At 44.3% G+C, this 26,451-nt stretch overlaps 1 protein-coding gene across 18 annotated transcripts in view; it reads right to left on the bottom strand.

Moving 5' to 3' along the window:
- Positions 1–4,823, bottom strand: part of Ccdc171 (coiled-coil domain containing 171) — a 483,978-nt gene extending 479,155 nt beyond the window's left edge. For 14 of the 18 annotated variants that reach the window (XR_010066462.1, XR_010066463.1, XR_005504531.2 and 11 more), the window contains exon 1: positions 4,454–4,783. The gene's annotated coding sequence lies outside the window, so the exon portion shown is untranslated. Of the gene's footprint in view, positions 1–906; positions 2,066–4,453 lie in introns of those variants that run through there. The other 4 variants (XM_039110657.2, XM_039110667.2, NM_001134641.2 and 1 more) reach the window with 4 other exon arrangements.
- Between the last annotated feature and the right edge of the window lie 21,628 nt (positions 4,824–26,451).

The raw sequence follows: 26,451 nt of genomic DNA, 5'->3' as shown, positions 1-26,451 counted from the left end.
ACTATCTGAGAACAGTAGATCAAAGTGGGAGAGCTGTGCCCATTCTAACAGTGGGCCCTCGAAATGCACATCGTAAAACAGCCATGAAAGAGCTGGCTCAGCCTGGTGAACTCTCAGAGTGGCCTCCTAAGTAAGGTCCTTCCTGCACTGAAGAGAAACTTCTGTGTCTGGAATCTAAGCAGAGGAGGGAGGGAGAGAAGGAGGGAGGGAGGGAGGGAGGTGAGGGAGGGAGGGAAGGGGAATCTTCCAACCAAACTGAGGAGGAAACAGTAGGAAAAATCTCAAAGGTAAGCCCCCGTAGCATTACTATACAGAGAGAAGCGGCTGTGTGGAATTGTTCTATCAACTTAGAGAAGTTTACCTGAGCACTGCCTCACTCTCAAGCTGTAGGCCCACCTATCTCCCATAAAAACAAGCAAAAGAGCCAGGCAGTGGTGGTATAGCCTTTCATTCTAGCACTTGGGAGGCGGAGGCAGGCAGATCTCTGAGTTCGAGGCCAGCCTTGTCTACAGAATGAGTTACAGAATAGCTACAGGGAGAAACTTATCTTTAAAAAACGAAAATAAATAGAGTATGGTCACAGAGTTAAAAAAACAAAACTATACCCTATGTATGTATGAAAGATATATCCACAAGACTGATGAAAGTATAACTACTTCGAAATAACTTTTAAAAAAATCAGGGAAAGGCAAAGACAAAAAAGAGGCAAGGGTTATGGTGGTGCATACCTTTAGTCCTAGCTCTGAGGAGACAGCAGGCAGAAGCAAGCAGATCTCCAAGTTCAAGTCCAGCAAGGTCTACAGAGTTCCAGACAGCCAGGGCTACACAGGGGGACCTTGCCTTGGGGAAAAAGGGAGGGAGAGGAGGAAAGAAACTGACAAAAGTACCAGAAAACGTGGCACATACCTTTAGTTCCAGAATCTGGAGGCAGAGACAGGTGGATGTATAGGGATCTCTGTGAGTTCTAGACCATCCTGGTCTACCCAGCAAGTTCCAGGCAGCCAGAAATACACAGTGAGAACCTGTCAGAAAACAAAAGGGAGGAAAGAAGGAAAGAAGGGAGGAAGAGAGTGAGGGAAGGAAGGAAGGGAGGGAGGGAAGGAGGGAGGGAGGGAGGGAGGAAGGAAGGAAGGAAGGAAGGAAGGAAGGAAGGACGGACAGACATGGCACAGGCTTTAATCCCAGTACCTGAAAGGAAAAGACAAGTGGATCTCTATAAATTTTAAGCCAACCTGGTCTACACAGCAAGTTCCAGGCCACCCAGAGCTATATAGCGACACACTATCTCTGAGGACAAAGAAAAAATATTTTAAATGGTACAGTGACAAGAATCAGAAAGAACTAGGAATAAAAGAAAACATCACTTAAGTCATGAAAATTAAATTGAGGGGAACATAAAAGCTAATAGGGAAAAAATGCCCCAAAAGAGAAATAAAAAACAGAGGAAATGAGTTCTGGAAGGATTGTTCAGTGGTTAAGAGTACACACTGTTCTTACAAAAGACTGGGTCAGGTTCCAGCAACCACACCATATCAGGCAGCTCACAGCTCACAACCACCTGCCATTCCACTGAGGTACCACTGAGGGAACATGCAAGCACGTGCACATACTCCCGCACAAATATACATGCAAACACTATTAAAATTAAAAAAATAAACCATGTGAAAAAGCATTAAACTTCAAGGTGAAGGAAGTAAGCAAAAGGATTCAAAAGGATGTAACGAATACAAGCAAAGGCTAACCAAGGGCTGGAGAGAGAGATAGCTCAGTAAAGAGCGTGAAGTTCTCATCTAGGATGCAAGTTTGATTTCCAGCACCCACCGCAGTTCACAACTGCCTGTAACTTCAGCTCTAGAGGGCCCCACACTCTCTTCTGACTGCACTCATATGCACGGATATATATACAATAAACACAAATATACACATAATTTTAATAATAATGAATTATTAATAATGACAATGAAACAGGTTTTCTTTTTAAGAATAACCAAGTAGAGGGCTTACAGGACGGCTCATCAGATAAAGGTGATTGCTACACAAGCCTACTGATATGAGTTCTAGCCCTGGAACCCACATGAAGGAAGAGGACCCCACCTCCACAAAGCTGACCTCTGATCTACACATGCACTCAGTAGCAGAAGCATTCCTCCCACTGTATATGTGCATACACTCATACCTGATAAAACGTAAAATTATATATATATATATATATATATATATATATATATAATTTTTTTTTAAAGAGGAGGCTGGAGAGATGGTTCAGCCATTAAGGAGCACCCTGTTCAGTTCCCAGCATCCACATGGCAGCTTACAATCATCTGTAAATCAGTTCCGGAGATCCAAAGCCCTCTTCTGGCCTGTGGGGATACACCTGGTGTACAGACATATAGGTAGGCAAAACATTCATGTACACAGAATAAAAGTAAATCTGAAAGAAAAGAATAATCAATTAAGGATAAAGTGAAAGAAACAAGAAAAGGAATGAAAAATAGATCAGTTAGGGATAATACAAGTCCTCGAATAGGGAAATCTAAGTTCTTTTCTCAGCACCACAAAAAAAAAAAAAAAAAAAAAAAAAGACAACTCAAGCAAGGTAACAAAACAATTAAACCGCACTTCAAGAAAATTGTCCTTAAAGAAGAAAAAAAATTACCCCACATTTTGCAAGAGCAAAGCGGGTGCCTAAGAACATCAACACAGCCTTTCCCGACTCGTTAATCATCTTGGCACAGGGTTTCCTACGTCCTGTTCAAGACCCCCTCTTGTCCTCTGCTGCATGCTCACCTCAGTCAGGCTCAGAGGGAAAGGGGGTGGGTGAGCGTCAGAGCCCAGAGCCCCAGATGGAGCACTTACTGTGAGCCATACACGCAGCTGACCATGCTCGCTCTCATCCTCCCCTTAATCTCCACAGACCGTTTGCCCGTTTCACAAAGGAGAAAACTGAGTTTCCCAGAGGTTGAATGATTTGTACCAAAATAGTCACTGGAAGAATTAAAAGTCATACTCATATCTTGATGACTTCTAATGATTCTATACCAAGAAAACAGCCCGCAGCCTCCAAGCTTTCTTATGTTCATCTGGAAAAGCCTATGCTTCCCTGGGCTCCCACAGCCTAGCTCTCCTTCCTCCCCCTTTAGACTGATACACAGCAACTCACCAACAAGCAACAGGTTCCATCATTCTATCAAGTATTTAAGTCAGCCCCTCCACCCTTTTCTCTCTTGATGAAAGGAACTTACAACCTGTGTTCATGACATTGTTCCATTACCTTCTTAGTCTGGGTGTCTAACCAAATAATATTGTTTTCTTTAACTATCTACTTGCTCTCAAGCCGAGAGGAAAGGGCTTGGAATCCCTAATACTAAATCCATCTCCTTTCTTTTTCTACACAGTTTTGCGTTCATTAGTCGTGACACCTGTGTGGGAGTGTCTGCGGTTACACGTTTCACTTGGCAAGGGGGCACTTAAGAGCTGAGCGCAGCTCAATAGCACAACATTTTTGTGTCTATCATTCTTGTTCAACTTCAACCACCCTTCATCCCATCTCTGAAAAAAGAGAGAGAGGTGAAGGAGATACCTGATTCTTTCCATAAAACAAGACTAAGTAAGACAAAGAAACTCGAACAAACAAAAAGTAAAAGGAACCTGAAAGACTAAACCCATTCTGCTTATCCGATATAAAGAAGCAAACAAAGGTCCGGGAGTTAGGTGATTTGCCTGTCACAGCTAATAAACGGCTGAGCCGGGATTTACACAGAAAGCTCCAGGCTAAGACAACTGCCTTCACTTTTCCTAGTATCCCGTTGCATTGGCTTCATTCCCCTGCCTTTAACTGTAAAGTATTTCATTTCTGGCTCTATCACTGTTTGGTCGTTACTAAGCACTGTTAAACACAAATAACAAAACGGTAGTTTCTTTTCTCCAATACCATGAGAAGTATAAAACATCAACGTATAAAGTCTTAGAAGCTGTTTGATATCGACTTTTGGTAAGTTATGTATTTGCCTAAGATGAATATCGTAAAAAAATTAAACAGTCAAAAAGAAAAGGGTACTTGTACGCAAATTTCAGCTTTAAAAACTCACAGCTGACTTTCCTAAGCGTCAAGGTGGGTAGGCAGAAGTTGTTTTGCTTATCAAACGTTTGTAGGGTGCCTAATGCGTGGCTAGCATTTTCATGAAAGGGAGGTAAAACACGAAAAAAAGGCGTGATCCTTGGGTACTGATCCCATAGAGCTCAGAGGACTCTAGTCCCCACCGGTCCTCAGGGTAGTAGAGCAAGGATGCTCGTGTTCCTCAAGGTAGGCGGAGAGCCTAGGCGACTGCGCTGGAGGCGGGTCCGCACCAGTTAGCAGCCCTAAACCCGGTCGGTCCTCACTGCAAGCCCAGTCTCCTCTCAGCACCTCCCGGTCCCGGGCGCTAGTCTCCAGGCACCCACAGCCCGCGGTTACCTCGGACTCGCGTGGTCCAGCCTGCACCCCCACGACCCCCACGCAGCTTCAGGTCTCGGGGTGGGAGGCCAGGCAACCCTCGGGAGAAAGAGTGACAACTGAGGAAAGCCGATGGACTCTAGGGCCAGGATGGAGAAAGACTACAAGGTGAAGTTTACAACGGCCACTTCCGGGGGCTGGGAACACGCGACCGGACTCTGGTCCGCCGCGACTTTCTCCGCCTCCCTGGCCCCGCCCCGACAGACCCGCCTCTCGCCTCCAGTCCCCGGCGTCCCGCTTCCCCTCCCGCCCGCCGCCCGAGCCCCAGCTCCAGGATACCCGCGTACTCAGAGAACGCGGGCTCGCGCTAGAAGGGCGGGCCCGAAATCGCGTGCGCGCTCCCGCGCCAGGCGTGCGCATGCGCCAGGGGTGGGGTGCGCGTGCGCGGACCGCACGAATGGTTGGGTGCGGGTTTTGCCCAGTGCGCGCTCCAGCGCCTGTTTTCTCTGCCTACTCCTTGTCTCCTAACAACCGTAACCGATTGACGTGCAAATTTCCAGCCTCGGACCCTTCCCTGCTAACAGAGGGTGACAACCATTCCCGCTCTGTAAATCGGCTTCCTAGCTGGCTCTCAGGGCTCGGGAAACCTCCTAGGACCGAAGCCAGGGCAAGGGACCCAAGGGAGAGGCTGCCCGGGCTTCAGCACAGGTGGCAGACTCTCAGCGCCCTCCGCCTGCACAACGTCTCCTCCTCCCATCGATTTCTTTTGTATTTCGGCTTGGGTGGGAAGAATGTAGGTCGGTCCTCTGGTTACAGCTGAGCGTCTTTGATTACAAATATTGCAGAACCGGATTCATTGGCAAATAAGGCCTTGGAACCTTCCCTTGTGCTCCATCTCTGCTAGATTTCAGCCCCTCCCCCTTCCTCGCCCACAATTTATAAAGCGCTTTGGTTCTCCCTGTAGCCGCTTCAGAGGATTGGAAAGCAAATCCTCTTTTGTTCCTTAGCTTTTGAAAGCCTATTCCCTAAAGAACAATACAAAATGGCGGGATTTTGATGAAAGGTTTTTATCCTACCACCACTACCTTCTTTCCACAAATGTTCATACAAAATGAGCCTTTTATGCTAAACTTGTCCCGGGTTAGTTGTAATCAGCCTGAACCAGGTGTTAGGGTTCTCGCCCGCTCTGCCTCTGGAAGCCAACAGTCCTAAAAGCAAATAGATTAAAACTCTGATTCTTGACTGCTGAGAAACTTTAATTGGTTCGAGGTCAGTCGTTTGGTTTTTAAAAGACCTTCCTTGCTTCTCAAGGCTTTAGCCAGAAAAGGTAACTGCTTAGAAAACAATCCGAAGGAAACAAAAATAGCCCTCTCTACTTAGGAGTCAGATGACGAACTACAATAAATAAGATTACAACCACTAGCACCAAGTCCTGATGGTCCTAGAAGATTAGCGTTTTTTAAAGATTATATGTAGTTTAATTTTGTTATTTGAAAGGTTTTTGTTGGGGGGTGATTTTTGTTGTTTTGTTTTCTTGGTTTGGTTTGGATAGATATTTTTAATTCCCTCTGTAGCCCAATCAGACCCCAAATTCTTATCCCCTGCCTTATCCTCCTGAGCACTGGGGTTACAAAACTGGGGTCACACATCATGTCTTCGAAGCATCACAGAAGAGAATGTTACATTGTACACTTTTTAAAGAAAACCTGGGTGACATGAATCCTTACAAACGTCATTTACTTGGTCTTTAGCGTTTATAGAATACAGTGCATGTACTCAACATGGCTCGAGATAATAGAAATACAAGATATAAAGTGAAATGGGGATCAGAGAGAGGAACTGCTAAAGTCAACCTTGAGTACATGGAAGTAGTTTACGGAGAATGTAAAGTCTAGTGTAAAAGGTAGAGTAATAGGTTCACCAAAGTAACAGCAAATTGGGACAGAAAAAGCAGGAAGCTTTTGAAAAAATAGTAACCTTGTGTACGGGGGAGAAAAAGATAAAAAATCTACTAGAGAAATATGCTCAACTTGGATCACAGAGGGCCTTTCAGGTCATATTAACAACAAAGCTAACGAAAATTACAGAAATTACACAACAAATCCGATCACCTCGGAGTACTTTGAGGGTTTCTGTATTTCCCTGGTGGTTACAGGTCCATTCTCTGTTGTCTCCTGTTTGGGTAAAGGCCTTACGACTTCATCTAGTTCCGTTTCTCCCACCCTTTTGAAAGACAATTAGATCCACCCTCACCACTCCCTCAAAGCAGCTTATGACCTGGTAATTACCTCAGTACCAAGTCCAAGACCCCTTGGCTTTCCTAGCCTTCCTCAGATTTCTCTCCCACATGTGTGAGGATCAGAACTCACTTTCTTGCCTCTTACTGTCATACTGCCGTGAAAGTGCCCTCAGCCTTCACTTGGTACCTGGTAAGCTTGTTCTGTCCCGCAGAAGTGAATGCTAAGTCCTGAACTTTGAGTATTTATATCTGAATTCGAATTCTTAGATTCTCTCTCTCTCTCCTCTCTCTCTCTCTCTCTCTCTCTCTCTCTCTCTCTCTCTCTCTCTCTCGATTATTTATTATATGAGTACACTGTCACTTTCTTCAGACACACCAGAAGAGGGCATCAGATCCTGTTGCAGATAAGTCGTGAGCCACCATGTGGTTGCTGGGAATTGAACTCAGGACCTCTGGAAGAGCAGTCAGTGCTCTTAACCACTGAGCCATATCACCAGCCCCTGAATTTTTAATTCTTATTTCAACAATTCTGCTTTAATGCGAGGCAGTATTTTGTTTTTGTGGTGTTTTGGTAATAGGGTCTTGCTACACAGCCCAAGTTGGCCTGGTGATCATTGTGCCTTAGCCTCCCAGTGCTGAACTTAAGGTTTGTGCCATGATGCTGCTCTTAGCAGCTTAGATAAACTTTCTCAGTTTATCATGCGTTGCCCAAACTATTCTTCTGCCTGTTCATAGAGCTTAAACTCTCAGGGAAAAAAAAAAAAAGCATACAGAATACCTTTTTTTTTTCTTTGCCTTTAAGATTTCAGTTCCTACACTCAAGATCCTGCCTTCCCTCTCTGCCTTCCATCTTCTCTCTGTGCCTACTGCCAAACGCTGGGTCTGGTGCCTGTTCCCTCCTTGTAGTCGGTCACTCATTCCCTTCTCCTGGGCACTTAGCAATGAACACGTGGGGGCATTTTTAAAATGACAACTATAGGTGAAAGGATGGAAAAACATAAACTAATCAAAAGGAGGCCTAGAGGCACATGTGTGTTTCTATGCCACAGCCACAGCGGAGTGTCAAGAAGATTTCCTTGTGCGAGCCTCGAGGCTAAGCCCTGATTCACTCCCCTTGACCCCTCTGTAACCTCCGCAGAAGGCTCAGGCGCCAGGTGCTTCATTAGGAGGGTGTTTGGTATCAGGTCTTAGAATCAAAAGCCTTGGCATAATTGTTGCTCTGGGTGGCTCTGGCCCTTTATTCCCTCCATATGCTGTAACAGAACTTCCTTTCTGAAGCATAGCTCATCCGTGTAGCTATCTTGATTAAGTCTAACGGCACCATGATAAAACTCAAACTTCTCCTGTGACAATCAAAGGCCACTTATCAGTTTCATGTTACCTTTCCAGCAATGCTTCCTCCGGGTTCACAGTAAACCTTCCTTCTCATTCATACTGGGAACGGAAAGCATACAACTGGGGACATAGCTATCAAAAGATGTCCGCATAGGCTTAGATGAAGTCTTAACATACACAGTTCAATACGAAGGCTTTAAAAGCAAGTAACATTAGAAAGCAAACACTATGTGCCTACTTGGGTGCTAAGTAAACTTCGCATTTATTCCGATTTTTGTTTTTGTTGTTATTTTGAGACAGGCTCTCTCTACAGAGCCCTGGCTCTCCTGGAGCTCACTATGTAGACCAAGCTGGACTGGAACTCACAGAGCTGCACCTGCCTCTGCCTCCTGAGTGCTGTGGTTAAGATTAAAGGCCTGTGTCACCACGCCTGGCTTATTCCACTTTTTTGAACAGTGCTGCGGCATCTTAAATGGGACATGTCCTCTCTAAAGTTTCGTACACACTTGGTCCCCAGTTGATGGCACTGTTTGGGGATGCTTAGGAGCTGAGGCGTTGCCGGAGGGAGTGCCCCACTGTGAGAAGGCTACAGGCTTAAGCCTCACCGTCCACCTTCCACTTTGCTCTCTGCCCTTGAGAGCTTTGCTGTGCTTGCCCTTGACAACGATGTGACTTCCTTCCACCATGCCTACCACATGTTGCCAAAGTAAACTCTTTCTCCCATAAGCTTCCTTTGGACATGTATTTTTTTCACAGCCACTGATAAGTAACTCCTATGAATGTAAATACATCTTTACCATTTGTTTTGATAATAGCTAGTGATTTTTTTTAAAATGAGGCTAACTATAGAAAACCAAGCAAATCTCTAGTATCCCAAAATATAAGAAGAACACTTAACAACTCAATAATAAGAAAGTTTGGGCAGGGAAATGGTGTCACGTGCCTTTAATCCCACCATTCAGGAGACAGAGGCAGGTGGATCTCTGTGAGTTCAAGGTCAGCCAAAACTACAGAAAGAAACCCTACCTCAAAAGAATCAAAAATTTAAAAAAATAATAATAAAGTTTAAAGAAAATGATTAGGAATGGAGCTAAGGGAGCTGGAGGTAGTGATCGGTGGTGACAGCCACATGTGCTGCTGCAGAGGACCTGGGAAGCAGTTCCCAGCACCCACACGGCAGTTCAGAAACATCCGTAACTCCAGCTCTGAATGTCACACCCTCTTCTGGCCTCCACAGGCATGTGGTATAAATATATAAAAAGTTGATAAAAATATAAAAATAAAAAATATGTTTGTAACAAAAATTTTAATGGAGACCTCACCTAAGAAGATATGTAGAAACAATTATATAAAAAGACATTCTACATCCTGTGTCAGATGAGAAGGGAATCACTACACACCTATCGGGATGACAAAAATCTGGAATACTACCAACCCAGCGCTCGGGAGGCAGAGGCAAGCGGATCTCTCAAGTTCCAAGACAACCGAGGCTACATTATGGTAGCCTGGTAGGAAACAGGATGCTACAGCTACTTTGAAAGACACTTTACTCAGTTTTACTTTTACTTCATTTGCTTCATCAGACTAGACATACCCTTATTATGTAATCAAACAATCCTGGGCTTTGGGAAACATATCCACACAGAGTACAGCACACAAATGTTCCTAGCAGCTCCCTTCAAGACACAAAACTTGGAAGCAACTAAGATATCCTCCCTGGGGGAGTGGAGAGGTGAACCGATGGTATTCAAATAAAAAAGGGATGAGCTTTCCAAACAAGGAAAGAGCAAGGCGTGGTGCCCTGGGCCTGATGCCCCAGCATTCCAGAGGTCACAGCAGCAGAACCGCAAGTTGAAGGCCACTCTAGGTTACAAAGTGTGTTCCCGGTACAGCCTTGGCTATGTGGCAAGAGCATATCTCAGAGATGGAGGGAAGAGAGAAATGGAGGAATTGTACCCTGCAGGAAACTGCCTGCTGTGACCACAAACAACCTGCTGCTTCTCTGGCTTTTAGGGCCTTCCCTAACATTACTCACCTCAAACTTTAAAACCATAGAGTCAGTGGCTCTAATTTTCTACTTGAGACACTCGCTGTGACAGTCTTTGTTAAAGCAGCAAAAGTAAGGCACTTACATTTGATCAACCATTTCTGGGATGAGATGTTGAGAATCTTGAGAAGGATTTGATGGCAATTACTTACACAGACCAGACTGCCTCGCAGGGAGAGTGCACTGGCATGGAATAGTATGAAAACGTCTATTTCCTGCTACTTTAAACAACACTAGATGTTTTATGACACTAACAATTACAATTTGTTAATTTCAGCACTTCGGAAGCAGAGGTAAGGGGATCTCTGTGAGTGCAATGACAAGCTAGTCTACATAATTCCAGGGCAGCCAGGGTTAAGTTGAGAGACATAGACTCAGAAAGAAAGGGAGAAAGAAAGAAAGAAAGAAAGAGGAGCCCAGGTCCAGACGGGTTTAGTGCAGAATTCTATCAGACCTTCATAGAAGACCTCATACCAATTTTCTCCAAACTATTCCACAAAATTGAAACAGATGGAGCACTACCGAATTCCTTCTACGAAGCCACAATTACTCTTATACCTAAACCACACAAAGACACAACAAAGAAAGAGAACTTCAGACCAATTTCCCTTATGAATATCGACGCAAAAATACTCAATAAAATTCTGGCAAACTGAATCCAAGAGCACATCAAAACAATCATCCACCATGATCAAGTAGGCTTCATCCCAGGCATGCAGGGATGGTTTAATATACGGAAAACCATCAACGTGATCCATTATATAAACAAACTGAAAGAGCAAAACCACATGATCATTTCATTAGATGCTGAGAAAGCATTTGACAAAATTCAACACCCCTTCATGATAAAAGTCCTGGAAAGAATAGGAATTCAAGGCCCATACCTAAACATAGTAAAAGCCATATACAGCAAACCAGTTGCTAACATTAAACTAAACGGAGAGAAACTTGAAGCAATCCCACTAAAATCAGGGACTAGACAAGGCTGCCCACTCTCTCCCTACTTATTCAATATAGTTCTTGAAGTTCTAGCCAGAGCAATCAGACAACAAAAGGAGGTCAAGGGGATACAGACCGGAAAAGAAGAAGTCAAAATATCACTATTTGCAGATGATATGATAGTACATTTAAGTGATCCCAAAAGTTCCACCAGAGAACTACTAAAGCTGATAAACAACTTCAGCAAAGTGGCTGGGTATAAAATTAACTCAAATAAATCAGTAGCCTTCTTCTACACAAAAGAGAAACAAACTGAGAAAAAAATTAGGGAAACGACACCCTTCATAATAGACCCAAATAATATAAAGTACCTCGGTGTGACTTTAACCAAGCAAGTAAAAGATCTGTACAATAAGAACTTCAAGACTCTGAAGAAAGAAATTGAAGAAGACCTCAGAAGATGGAAAGATCTCCCATGCTCATGGATTGGCAGGATTAATATAGTAAAAATGGCCATTTTACCAAAAGCAATCTACAGATTCAATGCAATCCCCATCAAAATACCAATCCATTTCTTCAAAGAGCTAGACAGAAAAATTTGCAAATTCATCTGGAATAACAAAAAACCCAGGATAGCTAAAACTGTCCTCAACAATAAAAGGACTTCAGGGGGAATCACTATCCCTGAACTCAAGCAGTATTACAGAGCAATAGTGATAAAAAGCTGCGTGGTATTGGTACAGAGACAGACAGATAGACCAATGGAACAGAATTGAAGACCCAGAAATGAACCCACACACCTATGGGCACTTGATTTTTGACAAAGGAGCCAAAAACATCAAATGGAAAAAAGACAGCATTTTCAGCAAATGGTGCTGGTTCAACTGGAGGTCAACATGTAGAAGAATGCAGATCGATCCATGCTTATCACCCTGTACAAAGCTTAGGTCCAAGTGGATCAAGGATCTCCACATCAAACCAGATACACTCAAACTAATAGAAGAAAAACTAGGGAGGCATCTGGAACACATGGGCACTGGAAAAAATTTCCTGAACAAAACACCAATGGCTTATGCTCTAAGATCAAGAATCGACAAATGGGATCTCATAAAACTGCAAAGCTTCTGTAAGGCAAAGGACACTGTGGTTAGGGCAAAACAGCAACCAACAGATTGGGAAAAGATCTTTACCAATCCTACAACAGATAGAGGCCTTATATCCAAAATATACAAAGAACTCAAGAAGTTAGACCGCAGGGAGACAAATAACCCTATTAAAAATGGGGTTCAGAGCTAAACAAAGAATTCACAGCTGAGGAATGTCGAATGGCTGAGAAACACCTAAAGAAATGTTCAACATCTTTAGTCATAAGGGAAATGCAAATCAAAACAACCCTGAGATTTCACCTCACACCAGTGAGAATGGCTAAGATCAAAAACTCAGGTGACAGCAGATGCTGGCGAGGATGCGCAAAAGAGGAACACTCCTCCATTGTTGGTGGGATTGCAGACTGGTACAACCATTCTGGAAATCAGTCTGGAGGTTCCTCAGAAAATTGGACATGGAACTGCCTGAGGATCCAGCTATACCTCTCTTGGGCATATACCCAAAAGATGCCCCAACATATAAAAAAGACACGTGCTCCACTATGTTCATCGCAGCCTTATTTATAATAGCCAGAAGCTGGAAAGAACCCAGATGCCCTTCAACAGAGGAATGGATACAGAAAATGTGGTACATCTACACAATGGAATATTACTCAGCTATCAAAAACAATGACTTTATGAAATTCGTAGGCAAATGGTTGGAACTGGAAAATATCATCCTGAGTGAGGTAACCCAATCACAGAAAAACACACATGGTATGCACTCATTGATAAGTGGCTATTAGCCCAAATGCTTGAATTACCCTAGATCCCTAGAACAAACGAAACTCAAGACGGATGATCAAAATGTGAATGCTTCACTCCTTCTTTAAAAGGGGAATAAGGGGGTTGGGGATTTAGCTCAGTGGTAGATCGCTTGCCTAGGAAGCGCAAGCCCCTGGGTTCGGTCCCCAGCTCCGAAAAAAAGAACCAAAAAAAGGGGGGGGGGAATAAGAATACCTGTGGCAGGGGATAGAGAGGCAAAGATTAAAACAGAGACAGAAGGAACACCCATTCAGAGCCTGCCCCACATGTGGCCCACACATATACAGCCATCCAATTAGACAAGATGGATGAAGCAAAGAAGTACAGGCTGACAGGAGCCGGAGGTAGATCTCTCCTGAGAGACACAGCCAGAATACAGCAAATACAGAGGTGAATGCCAGCAGCAAACCACTGAACTGAGAATAGGACCCCCGTTGAAGGAATCAGAGAAAGAACTGGAAGAGCTTGAAGGGGCTCGAGACCCCATATGTACAACAATGCCAAGCAACCAGAGCTTCCAGGGACTAAGCCACTACCCAAAGACTATACATGGACTGACCCTGGACTCTGACCTCATAGGTAGCAATGAATATCCTAGTAAGAGCACCAGTGGAAGGGGAAGCCCTGGGTCCTGCTAAGACTGAACCCCCAGTGAATGTGATTGTTGGGGGGAGGGCGGCAATGGGGGGAGGATGGGGAGGGGAACACCCATAAATAAGGGGAGGGGGAGGGATTAGGGGCATGTTTGCCCAGAAACCGGGAAAGGGAATAACACTCGAAATGTATATAAGAAATACTCAAGTTAATAAAAAAAGAAAGAAAGAAAGAAAGAAAGAAAGAAAGAAAGAAAGAAAGAAAGAAAGAGGAGAGGAGGGAGAGGGAGAGAAGCCATGGCAGGTGATGTTAAGATTCCGCTCTGTGTATTTATAGGTGCTATTAATGTTCTTAAGGGATGGATGGTACTGGGCTTTGTATGTTTAGGTGGGCAATTATATCTTACAATTCGGTCAAAAAAAGAAAGAAAGAAAGAAAGAAAGAAAGAAAGAAAGAAAGAAAGAAAGAAAGAAATAGAGAAAGAGAGAGAGAGAGAGAGAGAGAGAGAGAATAATAAAATGTTCTTGGTAAGGTAGTGGTGTCCTTTAAATTATTTGACCCGTTTATCATTATTCTTTGCATTTCTATAGAAAGCACAAATTTAAAACCAAAAGAAAGGGGTTGGGGATTTAGCTCAGTGGTAGAGTGCCTGCCTAGCAAGTGCAAGGCCCTGGGTTCGGTCCTCAACTCCGGAAAAAAAAAAAGAAAAAGAAAAAAGAGAAAAAAAAAAAAACAAAAGAGAAAAAGTAGATGTTTAGGAAGAGGCTCAGTAAACTGATCAATAAACTGCTTACCATATACACCATGAGGACCTGAGTTCGTCTCTGACATCTGGGTGTGGTGGCACATGCTTATATCACAGCCCTGAAGAAGCAGAGTCAGGAGTATCCCTGACAAGTCTAGCCTAGCCAGCCGGCAAGCCACAGACAGATCACAGGGACCTAGCCTCAGAAAAATCAACTGGAAGACTCCTGAGGAATGATACTGAGGTTGATCTTTGGTTCATGTGCACACACACACACACACACACACACACACACACACACACACACAAAGAGAGAGAGAGACAGAGATACAGAGAGAGAGACAGACAGAGACAGAGAGACAGAGAGACAGAGAGAAACAGAGACAGAAAGACAGAGAGAGACGGGGGAGAGAGAAAGGGTGAGAGTGAAGGCAATGAGAAAAGAAATTAGATTGATGTGTGCATAGTGATGATACTTTTGTACAGTATGAGTAGTAATGACTTTTGTTTTATTTGTTCCAGTGCTGGGGATTGAACCCAGGACCTTGTACACACTATATAAATTCTGTACTATTGAGCTACAGGTCTAGCCTTTCTTCCTCTAAGTTTAAATATATGCATTCTCCCTGTGTATCTCTGTTTGATATTCTCTCTCTCTCTCTCTCTCTCTCTCTCTCTCTCTCTCTTCTCTCTCTCTCTCTCTCTCTCTCTCTCTCACACACACACACACACACACACACACACACAAGCCAGGCAAGAAGTGAGCTACATCCTTAGCCCTACACATATATTCCTAAGTGATATAAAAATGTATATGTCAGCCAGGCAGTGGTGGCACATGCCTTTAATCCCATCACTCAGGAGACAGAGGCAGGAAGATTTCTCAGTTTGAGATCAGTCTAGTCTACAGAGCAAGTTCCAGTACAGCCAGGGTGACAAAGGGAAACCCTGACTTGAAAAACCAAATGTGTGTGTGTGTGTGTGTGTGTGTGAGAGAGAGAGAGAGAGAGACAGAGTGAGAGGGGGGGGGGGGGGAGAGAGAGAGAGATCTAGACATTACAGCTTCTCCAACAAATGATTATTCTGCTATAAAGATCTGAAAATATGCAGATATGGTCCTACTCAACGTGTTTCCTCTCCCAAAACTCGCTGCAGTCTTTCTGATTAAGGCTCAAATGTATAGAAAAATTCTTCCAGGAAGGAAAATTGTCTGCCATGGAAAGACCTTTTCTGGTGCTCAGAAGGCAGGATTTCCCAAAGGACAAAGGAAACAATGGTGCATAACAAGACAGTCCTCAGCAGTGAGAGAAACTTGGGAATCATGTAAGTCTACTTTCAACCATGTTTGTTTCCAGCCTTAGGAAAAGTTACATTTCAGTGTATGTCCTTTGTGGTTTGAATGAGAATGGCCCCTATGTTTGAATACTTGCTCCCCAGTTGGTGAAACTGTTGGGGAAGGACTAGATGTGGCCTTGTTAAAAAGGGTGTAGCGGTTGGGGATTTAGCTCAGTGGTAGAGCGCTTCCCGAGAAAGCGCAAGGCCCTGGGTTCGGTCCCCAGCTCTGAAAAAAAAGAAAAAAGAAAAAAAAAGGGTGTATCATTGGGAGTGGGGTTTGAGGTTTCAAAAGATTCCTGCCATTCCCAGTGTGTCTCACCCTCTTTGCATCCTACTTGTGGATCAAGAGGTAAGTTCCCAGCTGTTCCCGCCACCATGCCTTTGCTCCACCATCATGGACTCTAACTCTCTGAAACCATAAGCCCAAATTAAACACTTTCTTTTATAAGTTGCCTTAGTCATGGTATCTAACAATAACAGAAAAGTAACTAAGATGGGTTTAACTACCGTAACTCCTGTTAGAGAAACTAACAGCTTTGTAGTTAAAGTTGACAGTGAAACTTTATACCAGGCCCATGGTATAAGACCCGTTTTGGTCTTCTGTAGACTGTGAAGACATCAACATTGCCACTAGAGAATGCAGTACCTCTTGGTTGTTACTAGTACTACCAGAAGAGAGAATACTGAGGGGTTCAGAAACAGAAAAGCAGGGGTCAATTTGCAGACAACTCCGAGGGGAAAAAATTTCTCTTTAAAAATATAATTGAGGGGCTAGAAAGTTGGCTCAGTGGTTAAGGGCACTTTCATTTTGCACTTTTATAGTGTGATTTTTTTTTTATGTTATGCCTTTATTTTTTTTTCTTCTGCCTCTTCTTTTTGATTGAGGCTACCAAGGAGCTGACTCAATGCTTTACACAAGCCCAAGCTTGGGCAGCACCGCTGTCTCTAATGCGGCAGAACAGGAGGGTAAGCTCCAAGCTCTCAGCCGGACCAGCCATTATAGGAAATGGCAAGCACGCCAGGGGGCTCAGTCTGGCAAGCATCTAATAGTATGACTGCTGCAAGCCGTCAGGTGGGTACTGTGGAGTAAAGCCCTGAGCAGTCACAGTCTGAAAGGACATCTGAAGCAATCAGACTAATCTTTGACAGACTGTTGCTAAGAAGTAGCTGGTGTGGTGTTTTATTAGAAGAGAGAGAGAGAGAGAGAGAGAGAGAGAGAGAGAGAGAGAGAGAATGAATAGAGGAATAGAGGCCAGCCATGAGCACATGGAGAGAGGGGGAGGGGAGAAGGGACAGAGGGAGAAGAGGGTAAGAGAGCAAGAGAAGAGAAGCTATAGTGTGATTCTTTACTGCTAATATCTCCTCACTTCAATTTCTCTTGTCTCTGATAATGTATTCATTATGATATATATGATTACATTATAACATATATATTATGATAATGCTTGATTGAATATGTCATAAAGTATTTACTGAGCAAGGCTTAGTGGCTCACAACTTTAATCCCAGCACTCGGGAGGCAGAGGAAGGCTACGTTCAAGGCCAGCCTGTTCTACAGAGTGAGATCCTGTCTCAAAAATTTTTTTTCTTTTAAAAAGTTTATCGAACAACTATTTTTTGCTTGATTGTGGAAGTTCGGGACATAGGAAAGTAACACGGGACACACAGATCTCTGCTTCCATGGAACATTTTAGCGGCGGTCTCCAGGGAGAGCCGAAACCATCTGCACATTACCCAGTTGGGAGACCAACTGTGTTTTCTTACCCTTATGCTAAAGAATACTGACACCAACCGAAACCAATACCCTGTTCACTCCAGGAGATACCTATTCTTGGAGGTAAGGTTGTAAACAACTGACTTAGCAACTCATTTATGAAGTAACACCACCTTTTTAAAGTTTTCTTTTTTTCTTTTTTTTTTTTTTTTTGGTTCTTTTTTTTTCTGGAGCTGGGGACCGAACCCAGGGCCTTGTACTTCCTAGGCAAGCGCTCTACCACTGAGCTAAATCCCCAACCCCAAGTTTTCTTTTCTTTAAGACAATGTCTCATGTACCAACCTCTAACTTTCTATAAAGGAGAGGATGACCTTGAGTTTCTGATCCTCCTGACTCCACCTCCCCAGAGCTGTGGTTACAGGCACAGTTATTACTACGCTCTATGCAGTGTTAGGTAGGCACTCTACCTACTCAGCTGCACCCTTGGCTCTAATGGTCTTTAGACTGGCCTCGAAGCCAGACATAGCAGCTCATGATTTTAATCCCAGCACTCAAGAGGCAAAGGCAGGGGGATGTCTGTGAGTCTGAGATCAGTCTGGTCTACATAGTGAGTTTCAGGACAGAAAGGGCTACATAGTGAGACCTTATCTAGAACACAAACAAACAAAAAAATAACAAAAAACACTTGCCTTGAGAATTACTCTATTATTTTATTTTCTTTTAAGATTTATTTATTTATTACATACAAGTTACACTGTAGCTGTCTTCAGACACACCAGAAGAGGGCATTGGATCCCATTACAGATGGTTGTGAGCCACTATGTGGTTGATGGGATTTGAACACAGGACCTCTGGAAGAGGAGTAAGTGCTTTTAACAACTAAGCCATCTCTCCATCCCAAATTCTATTCTATATCCAACGATTAACCACCCCAAGTCCCTTGCTAACAGAACTGAGCTTAAAGATCACCGTGTGAAAGAGCTCTCCCTAACTTTCTTATTTGGGGACACTGTTGAAATCAGTTTAGAGTGTAGCTTTGTTAACTAGAGGAAAAGCTATGCTACAGAGATGGCTCAGTGAGTGTGTTGGTTTTAATAATGTAGCATAAAAGGCCCAAGCTCACTTTGGGATTTGAATCCCACCCAAACCCTATCCCTGGGCTCACCCCAAGATCAGGGCTTGAAATCCTACCAATCTGTACCCTGGGAAACCCTGCTCCCAAGAGACTGCCTCCTGCACGGCTCTGCAGTTCTCTTCCAGAGAACAGGTGGCACTTTATTGTCTCTCCCGGAAAATCTGTGTGAGGCTTGTTGTATAGTGGGACTTTGTGGTAATCCATTGCTCCTGAACGCCAGAGTATCTTTCCATTCAGAGCTGTAACACTTCCAATGGGGAAAACCTTTCCCTTCAGTCTTACAAATAACAGTTACAATAAGAATGGCCCCCATGGGCACAAATATATGAATGCTTAGTCTTCGGAAAATGCAACTCTTTGAAAGGATTACAAGGATTAGGAGGTGTGGGGTGGGCTTTGATGTTTCAAAAGCCTGTGCCAAGTCCAGTCTCTAAATCTCTCCCTCTCTCTCTCTCTCTCTCTCTCTCTCTCTCTCTCTCTCTCTCTCCCTATGTATCAGAATATAGTTCTCAGCTCCTCCAGCACCCACCTGCATGCTACCATGTTCCACACCATGACGATAACGGACTAAACCTCGGAAACTATGAACAACACCCCCTCCCACCCCAGTTAAATGCTTTTGTTCATAGAGTTGCCATGGTCATGGTGTCTCTTCACAGCAACTGAACAATTACTAATAAAGTATTTACTGGGTAAAGTATTTACTGGACAAGTGTGAAGACCAAAGTTCGGCTCCCCAGAACCCACATTAAAGTGGGCATCTGTAACAGCAGCAGAAGCCAGAGACAGAAGAGTCTCTGGAGGTGCGAGAGCCTGAGAGCTTAGTGTATGCTGCAGTGGGCACGAGACTCTCAAACGAGGTGGGGGTGGGGGTGTCCACACGCATGTAGCTCCTGCTTCTGCTCACACCCATGCACACACACAACGCTTCAAAAAATGAACAGCAGCTATCCTCAGAGATGTCGGCATGAACTGTGATGCCTTTGAAGGGTCTGAGCCAGTGAAATGGCTCAACCAGTAAAGACTCTTGCCTCTGAGCCTGACAGGCTGAGTTCAATCCTCAGAACACATAAGATAGGAGCAAAGAACCACCTCCTTGAAGTGTTCCTGTTCTCTACACGTGGGGCCTGGCATTCTCACACGCACACACACACCCATGTGCAGAAACACGCTCTTTTTAAATAATCTAGGATCGAGGAGTTCTGTACTCTTATCAATGACTCGATGGGTTGGTTTAAGCTTTGAGTTCTTATGTTTGCTCAGCTCACATGTAATTTACCATGTGTTTCCCTTGTTTCCATTTCGTGTGTATGGGTGTTTTTCCTACATGTAGGCCTGTGCACCATGCTTACATAGTGCCCATGAAGGCCAGAAGAGGATGTCAGATCCCCTGAACCTGGAGTTACAAATGTTTGTGAGCTGTGGTGTGTGTGCGTGTGTGTGCATGCACGAGTGCTGGAAATTGAACCCCAGGGTCTCTAACTGCTGAGTCATCGCTACAGACCCCAATTTGCCATTTGAAAAACTGGAATTTGTAGTTCTCTTCCTGCAACCAAATGAGTTCTCTAGACCTTTGGTAGACTTTTAAATCATTTGGCAAGATTTTTTTTTAAAGAGTTGAGAAACTGGGGGGACTGGGAACTGGAGATTAAGCCAAGGCTCTCACACATGCTAAGCTGATATTCTATCTGGGATGTACTTCAGACTCTTTTGTGAGTGTCTCTTGCTTTTGAAAGAAACAGCCTCCAGAGAGCTCTTCTCAGTTATCTCCCAAATGTGAGCACTGAAGTCTAAGTAGTCAGATGGTTGAGATTACTATTTACAAATCAAAACTTTCTTTGAATTTGTTAAGATAGCCACAAGTTGAGCCAGACTCGATAAGGCCTCTTTTTTCTTTCTTTTTTTTCTTTTTTTTTTTTTTTTTGCAGGTATGTGTGTGACAATGTTGGATCCGCTGGAACTTGAATTACAGACAGTTGTGAACTGCCTTATGGGTGCTGGGAATTGAACCCAGGGTCTCTGGGTTAGGAGCAACCAGTGTTCCTAACCACTGAGCCATCTCTCCAACCACCGATTAGGGCCTTTCTACACTCTCCAACTTCTAATTAACTTAGAACTGTGGTGGGAACAAATTTAGGAGAAAAATAAAAGCATGTGCATTTTTCTGTAATCCTGAACTATGCCAGTAACTAATTTAATACTGTTGTTATAAATCTACCCCTTTTGATTCGTGAGTCTAGCACTGAACCTGAGGATCCTTTTTCTCTCCTGGACGAAATGTTATTGTTCATCAGCAGAGGGCAGTGGAGTGACACTGCATGACGCAACAGCAGGAAGACTGCATGGGCTACAGCTTTTCCTTTAGTGAATGTGCAGTCTAGATGTGTGCCTTTTTGTGCAAGTGGATATGCAGGCTCATGTGCACATCCAAGGTGAAGGCTGACATCAGTGTCATCTGCTAACGTACTCCACCTCTTTTTAGACCTATATATTTTTATTTATTTTATTTTTCATCGTGAATAGATGTATGTGTGTATGCCACCAATGTGTGGCTACCCATGAAGACCAAAGGGATCAGAATAAGAAAGTCTGTGGGGCTGGAATTACAAGCAGTTGTGAGTAGCCTGGTGTGGGTGGCAGGAATTGAACCTGGATCCTTATGGATACATAATGCATGCTCTTATGGAACAGGGTCTCACTATGTAGCTCTGGCTGTCATGCAACTCATTGTTTAGACCAGGCTGGCCTCTCTCTGAGGCCCGGTACAGGGATTGGAGGCATGTACACTCCTCCTGGACCTATTTTTATTCTTCAGCACAGGAAACTGACTCAGGAGCCCTAAGTGTACCCTTAGGCTAACCTCCCACTCCTCGAGGCTGCTTTCTGTCAGATCTGTTCATTTACATATGACCGACATTTCTACAGATTACTTCTGCCTGTTTCTTCTCTCCAGCTGTGGTGACCCACTTTTGCAGTCGGCTCTAATGAGTTTCCTTACCACTGGCTGGGTGGGCAGCTGTGTTAGGAGTAGACGTGTTCTCGTTCACGGAGTCTCAATCTCAGTTGAGGGTATGCCATAGCTCCTTTCTTCTTCCTTAGTTGCCTGATCCCTGAGAGGAAGTCATTGTTCTTCCACACTAGCTGCTCTTGTGTCATTCAGTGTCCCCATAAACCTCTATTAGTTTTTATCTACCTCTAACTTAACTAAGAATCCTTCACAGTACAATTACTCTGTTCCAAAGCGGATGTGCGTCTGGCGTGGTAGTGCACACCTACAGCCAAGCATGTGGGAGAGGGTGAGGTTGGAGGATCTCTTGTGTGCTTCAGACCAGCCTGGTCTACATAATAACCAGAGCTACACAGTGAGACTACATCTCAAAAAGGGGGGTGGGGGTGGAGAAAGGCAAGCCCAGTGTTATTCCTATAAATCCAGCTACTTCTGAAAGCTAAGGCAGGGGGATTTGCTTGAGTGTAGGAGCCATCCTGAGCAGCATAGTGAGACATGGTCCAAAAGGGGAAAAAAAGAATCTAAGTGATGCCTGAATGTCATGCTGTAGAAACATACCTTTGTCCATGTACAAACGATTAGGACAGAGCTTTCTTTAGGAGAATGTTATATCTTGGCTAAGTTGCCATGCCTTTCTCCATCAAGGACCATTGTAATACACCTAGTACAGTCATTAAAGCTTCAGTCTCCTCTCTGTTCATAGACATTCCCAGGATAATTACTGAGTGTAGCCTTACCAACCAATTTATTTTTAACTTCAAGATTCTAAGGCTGGAGAGATGGGTCGTAGTTAAGAGCGCCCGTTGTTCTCACAGAGCCCAAATTTGGTTCCCAGCATCCATCCACGTGGTGGCTTAAGACCATCTGTAATGGAACTCTCGCTTCAGGGAACAGTACCAGGTGCACATATGCACGCAGGCAAAACACTCATGCAAATAAATACATCTAAAAATAAGTGTTGAAACGCTGTCTTCTATTCTGATAATGTTCTGAAGTGTTTCATGTTAGAGAGGAGATCGCCTAGGTAAATGGCATGTGGCTCTCAAAGGAAAAGCCCATGCCAGCTACTTTAAACGCTAATGCTCCAGAAATGTTTCCAAATTCTGCTGTTTAGAGGTGTAGTCAGCCTTAAATTACTGGAAAATCTTACTGACCGGAAACTACAAAATAAGGAGTAAACAGGTCCTACTTACACTGGTCAGATCAAGATGTCTGGATGATGACCTCATCCAAGACTTGTGAAACCAGATCTCTGTGCTTGGCCCCAGAGACCTGATAATTTGGGCTGCATGCTTTTATTTTTTATTTTTCAAGATATTTCCTTTCTGATTGGTTGCTTTGAAAGGCTTTTGAATTAATTCTGATATTCAAATCTATTCTATATAAGTATCTATTTTTCATAAGGCTTTCTGTATTCTTTGCCCCACGTCTGTAACTTGGGGCTGGGGAGGTCAAGAGCCCTGGCTATGTTTGCAGTCTTTTCAGTTCCACCCACAGTGCTCACAACTGCCTGTAACTCCAGTTCTGCGGGAGCTATTATGTGACCAAACTTTTCCAGAGGAGATGCTACACACACACACACACACACACACACACACACACACACACATACACGCATGCACACACTGTAGTAGGGAGCCCATGACAGATCGAAGTACGATACCACCCAAGCCCAGCTTGGTGACTTAGTGAGTGAGTCTTATCAAGGTTATTTACAGGAATATGGGTAAGGGTTGACTTACTGAAACAGAATTGACTCAAAGACAGCTGCATCACCAAAACCCAGCCCAGTACGGGTGACAGCTCACAAAACCTGGGCACCTGGAACACACTGCACGCCTGAGGCAACTCAACACATCAGCCAGTGTGCTCTTGAAATAACTCTGGTCTTAAACCTTTTCCAGGCAGCACAGGCTGGGCTGGTCTCAGAGTGTTCTTGTCAGGTTGACTTTTTTGAGTCATTTTTTGCAGCTTGTCTTGTCTGAGGGTGAATCTCAGCAGTATCTATGGCTGGAGGTGGGGTTGGAGGGAAGATTCCAAATATACAAATTGGAGAAAAAACAGCATTTGTTGTTTTGTTTTGTTTCTTTGAGACAAGGTCTCTCTGTGAAGCCCTGACCATCCTGGAACTCACTCTGTAGACCAGGATGGCCTTGAACTCAGAGGTCCTCTGCCAGTGCCTCCACAGAGCTGGGACTAAAAGGCATATGCCGCCATGCCAGGCTTTTGGCCTGGTTTTTTGAGACAGGGTTTCTCTGTGGAGTTCAAGCTGCACTTGGAGCTCTCTCTGTAGTCTAGACTCAGACATCCTCCTGCCTCTGCCTCCTGAATTCTGGGATTAAAGGTGGACACCACTACTACCTGGTTAAATATACTTTAAAAACAAAACAAAACAAAACAAACAAAACCAAGAAGCAAACAATCACCAGGGGTGGTGGCACATGCCTTTAATCCCAGTAGAGACAGGCAGATCTCTGAGTTCAAGACCAGCCTGATGTATGGGGTGAGTTCCAGGACAACTGAGAATACATAGAGATATACTATGTAGGAAAACCAAAACAAAGAAAGATTCAAACAGCCTAGACAGTAAATGGGCTACTAGTCCTCAAAAGATGAAATATGTGTATACACACGACAATCAACATGGGAAATACGTTTAACTTCACCAGGTGTCCTCTGTGATAGGCCGGATCATGTTGTTGTTTGGAGGAATGTAGACTTTGGGACTCTGGACAGAAGAACAGTTGAACAGTTGAAGAGGGGCTTACTTGGCCATCCTACTAGGAGTAGACAGTGGTATTGAGGCTTATGTGGCCCAGCTCAAAAGGTTTCAGAAGGGAATACTTTTAGTATTCCAGCACTAATTAAAATTTAGTATTTTAGAAATTTTGTATGGCCTGGAGATCACTCCTGTGATATTTTGGCAAAGACTATGGCTGTTTTTTGACCCTAAAATTTTGTCTGAGACTGAATTGAAGAGTTTTGGATTTATAGCATTAGCAGAGATTTCAAGACAGTCTAGTATTGGCTGTGTTCCTTGGGTATTGGTAGTCACTCTTATGCAGATCTACAATGGAAAGGGGCAAATGGAGCCAGGAGAAATACAGAACGTAGAGCTCAGGAGAAAAGGAGTGCAGGGAAAACTAGTGCTGGAGCCAAGACCAGTGGTGGAGATGAAGGTTAATGAAAAGTCTGATGCGGGCTGGAGAGAGGGCTCAGCCGTTAAAGGCTAGGCTCACAACCAAAAATATAAGAAAAGCCTGATGCTAAGTGGAATAAAAGGAGTGGTGGCCTCAGGGCAAGACCGCATCAGCTAAGCTTCCAACTGGGACAAAGGAATTAAGGGAAACCAGAAGCATTGAGGGAACCATCAGCCACAGACAGCTGGAGCAGATGTCATTGAAAGAGGGGCCAAGAGACCAAGGGCTAAAGCTGCGACATTGAAAAATGCAGACCGCCAAGGCACTGCTCTGTTCTCCAGTTCTGATCCGGTCCTGTACAAGGGGTCTAATCAGCCCAGTGTTTGCCTCCCTCCTGGGTAGACCAGAGGCCCTATCTAAAAGCCTTCCTGCCTCAGCTCCCCTCTCCAGGTGGCCAGACAGGAATTCCAGACCTGTGCTATTTCCTGGGACAACGACATAGCAGCTGAGTTTATTGGTCCTGGGGCTGCCACAGTTGGTGTAGCTGGGTCAGGGGCTGGCACTGGCACAGTATTTGGTAGCTTGATTATTGGCTATGCCAGGAACCCGTCTGTCAAGCAGCAGCTCTTCTCCTATGCCATCCTGGGTTTTGCCCTATCTGAGGGCGGAGGGAAGGGGCAAGTTCTGGCCTCAGGAAGCAGGAGAACCTGGCAACTTCAACTACATGTGGTTCTGGCTTTAGATGCAAGGATACAAGAAAGGGGCTGAGAAATCTCCCTCTATGGTGAAGGAAAGCCGCTGAGGCCAGAAATGTGTCCTTTCACGAAGGCCCAGAGAGACCATTATGTAAAGCTGTGAAGGTGAAGCCTTGGAGACACGAAGATATTGGAGATGCCAGATTCAAGGGATACTGTCCGGTAAAGCTGCAGACTGGGTGTGGTACCAGCTCAAGAGGGAGACGTGTGTTGCAGTCAACAAAGCTGAAAGGAGCTAGAGATCTGAAGAGTGCTTTAATATCAGCCGTGGAGATGTGCAACACAGAGTTTGCCCAGCTCGTTTTCAGTCTTGCTTTGGTCCGGTATTTCCTTCCTCACTTGTACGGAGCCATATTGGATTTGGGCCTAGATGCTTTTTGACTGCATGGCTCAAAGTGGCTAGGTGACTCTGGGCTCTTTGGCCACAGATATTCACCCCTAAGATGACTGCCATAAGTCTTAAGATTGTTGGACAAAGCCTCTCCCATGAATTTACGGCACAGGAAGATAACATTCAAGGGATGCCTCAGCTCGAGCAGATGCCAGTTATCTCCTGAGTCAACACCCGGTGTCTCCATCGCCTGACCTCTACTGCCTGACCTCTTTGCCTCCAGCTATCACTGTCTATATCTTCATCTCCCCCTCCTCTGTGTTTCACAAAGGACACTCCCCCTACCTGAAAGCCTTAAAAGTTGTAACGTTCACTCCAATAAACGAGACCTTGACAACAGAACTTTTGCTTGGTCTCCTTCTTCTCTTCACCCCCATTTTGGCCCACAGGTAGAAAGCCTCTTCTGGACCCTGAATAACTGGGTCCCGGCTGGCCGGGACACTCACTATGCTTCCTTTCTTCCCTTTCAGAATGGTAATGTATATACTGTGCCATTTGTATGTTAGAAGTATGTGAACCGTAGTCGTACTTTTCAGGCTCCTTATTTGGGTTCTTATATCTACCACCCTTTCAACCTTTATTCCGCCCTAATCCCTTCCAAACCGCCAGCACTAGGTAGGAGAGAGAGATTAGAACAGAATGGATCTTTTTAGACTATTTCCTGCTGACTAGGGGCATCAAGCTCCCTTGGGCAAGTCCAATCTTCATCATCAGAATATCTCCAACCAGCAAA

The sequence above is a fragment of the Rattus norvegicus genome, chromosome 5 (assembly GCF_036323735.1).
Source record: "Rattus norvegicus strain BN/NHsdMcwi chromosome 5, GRCr8, whole genome shotgun sequence".
In the NCBI taxonomy this organism is placed as follows: Eukaryota; Metazoa; Chordata; class Mammalia; order Rodentia; family Muridae; genus Rattus; species Rattus norvegicus.
This window is presented reverse-complemented; position numbering and strand designations above follow the sequence as displayed.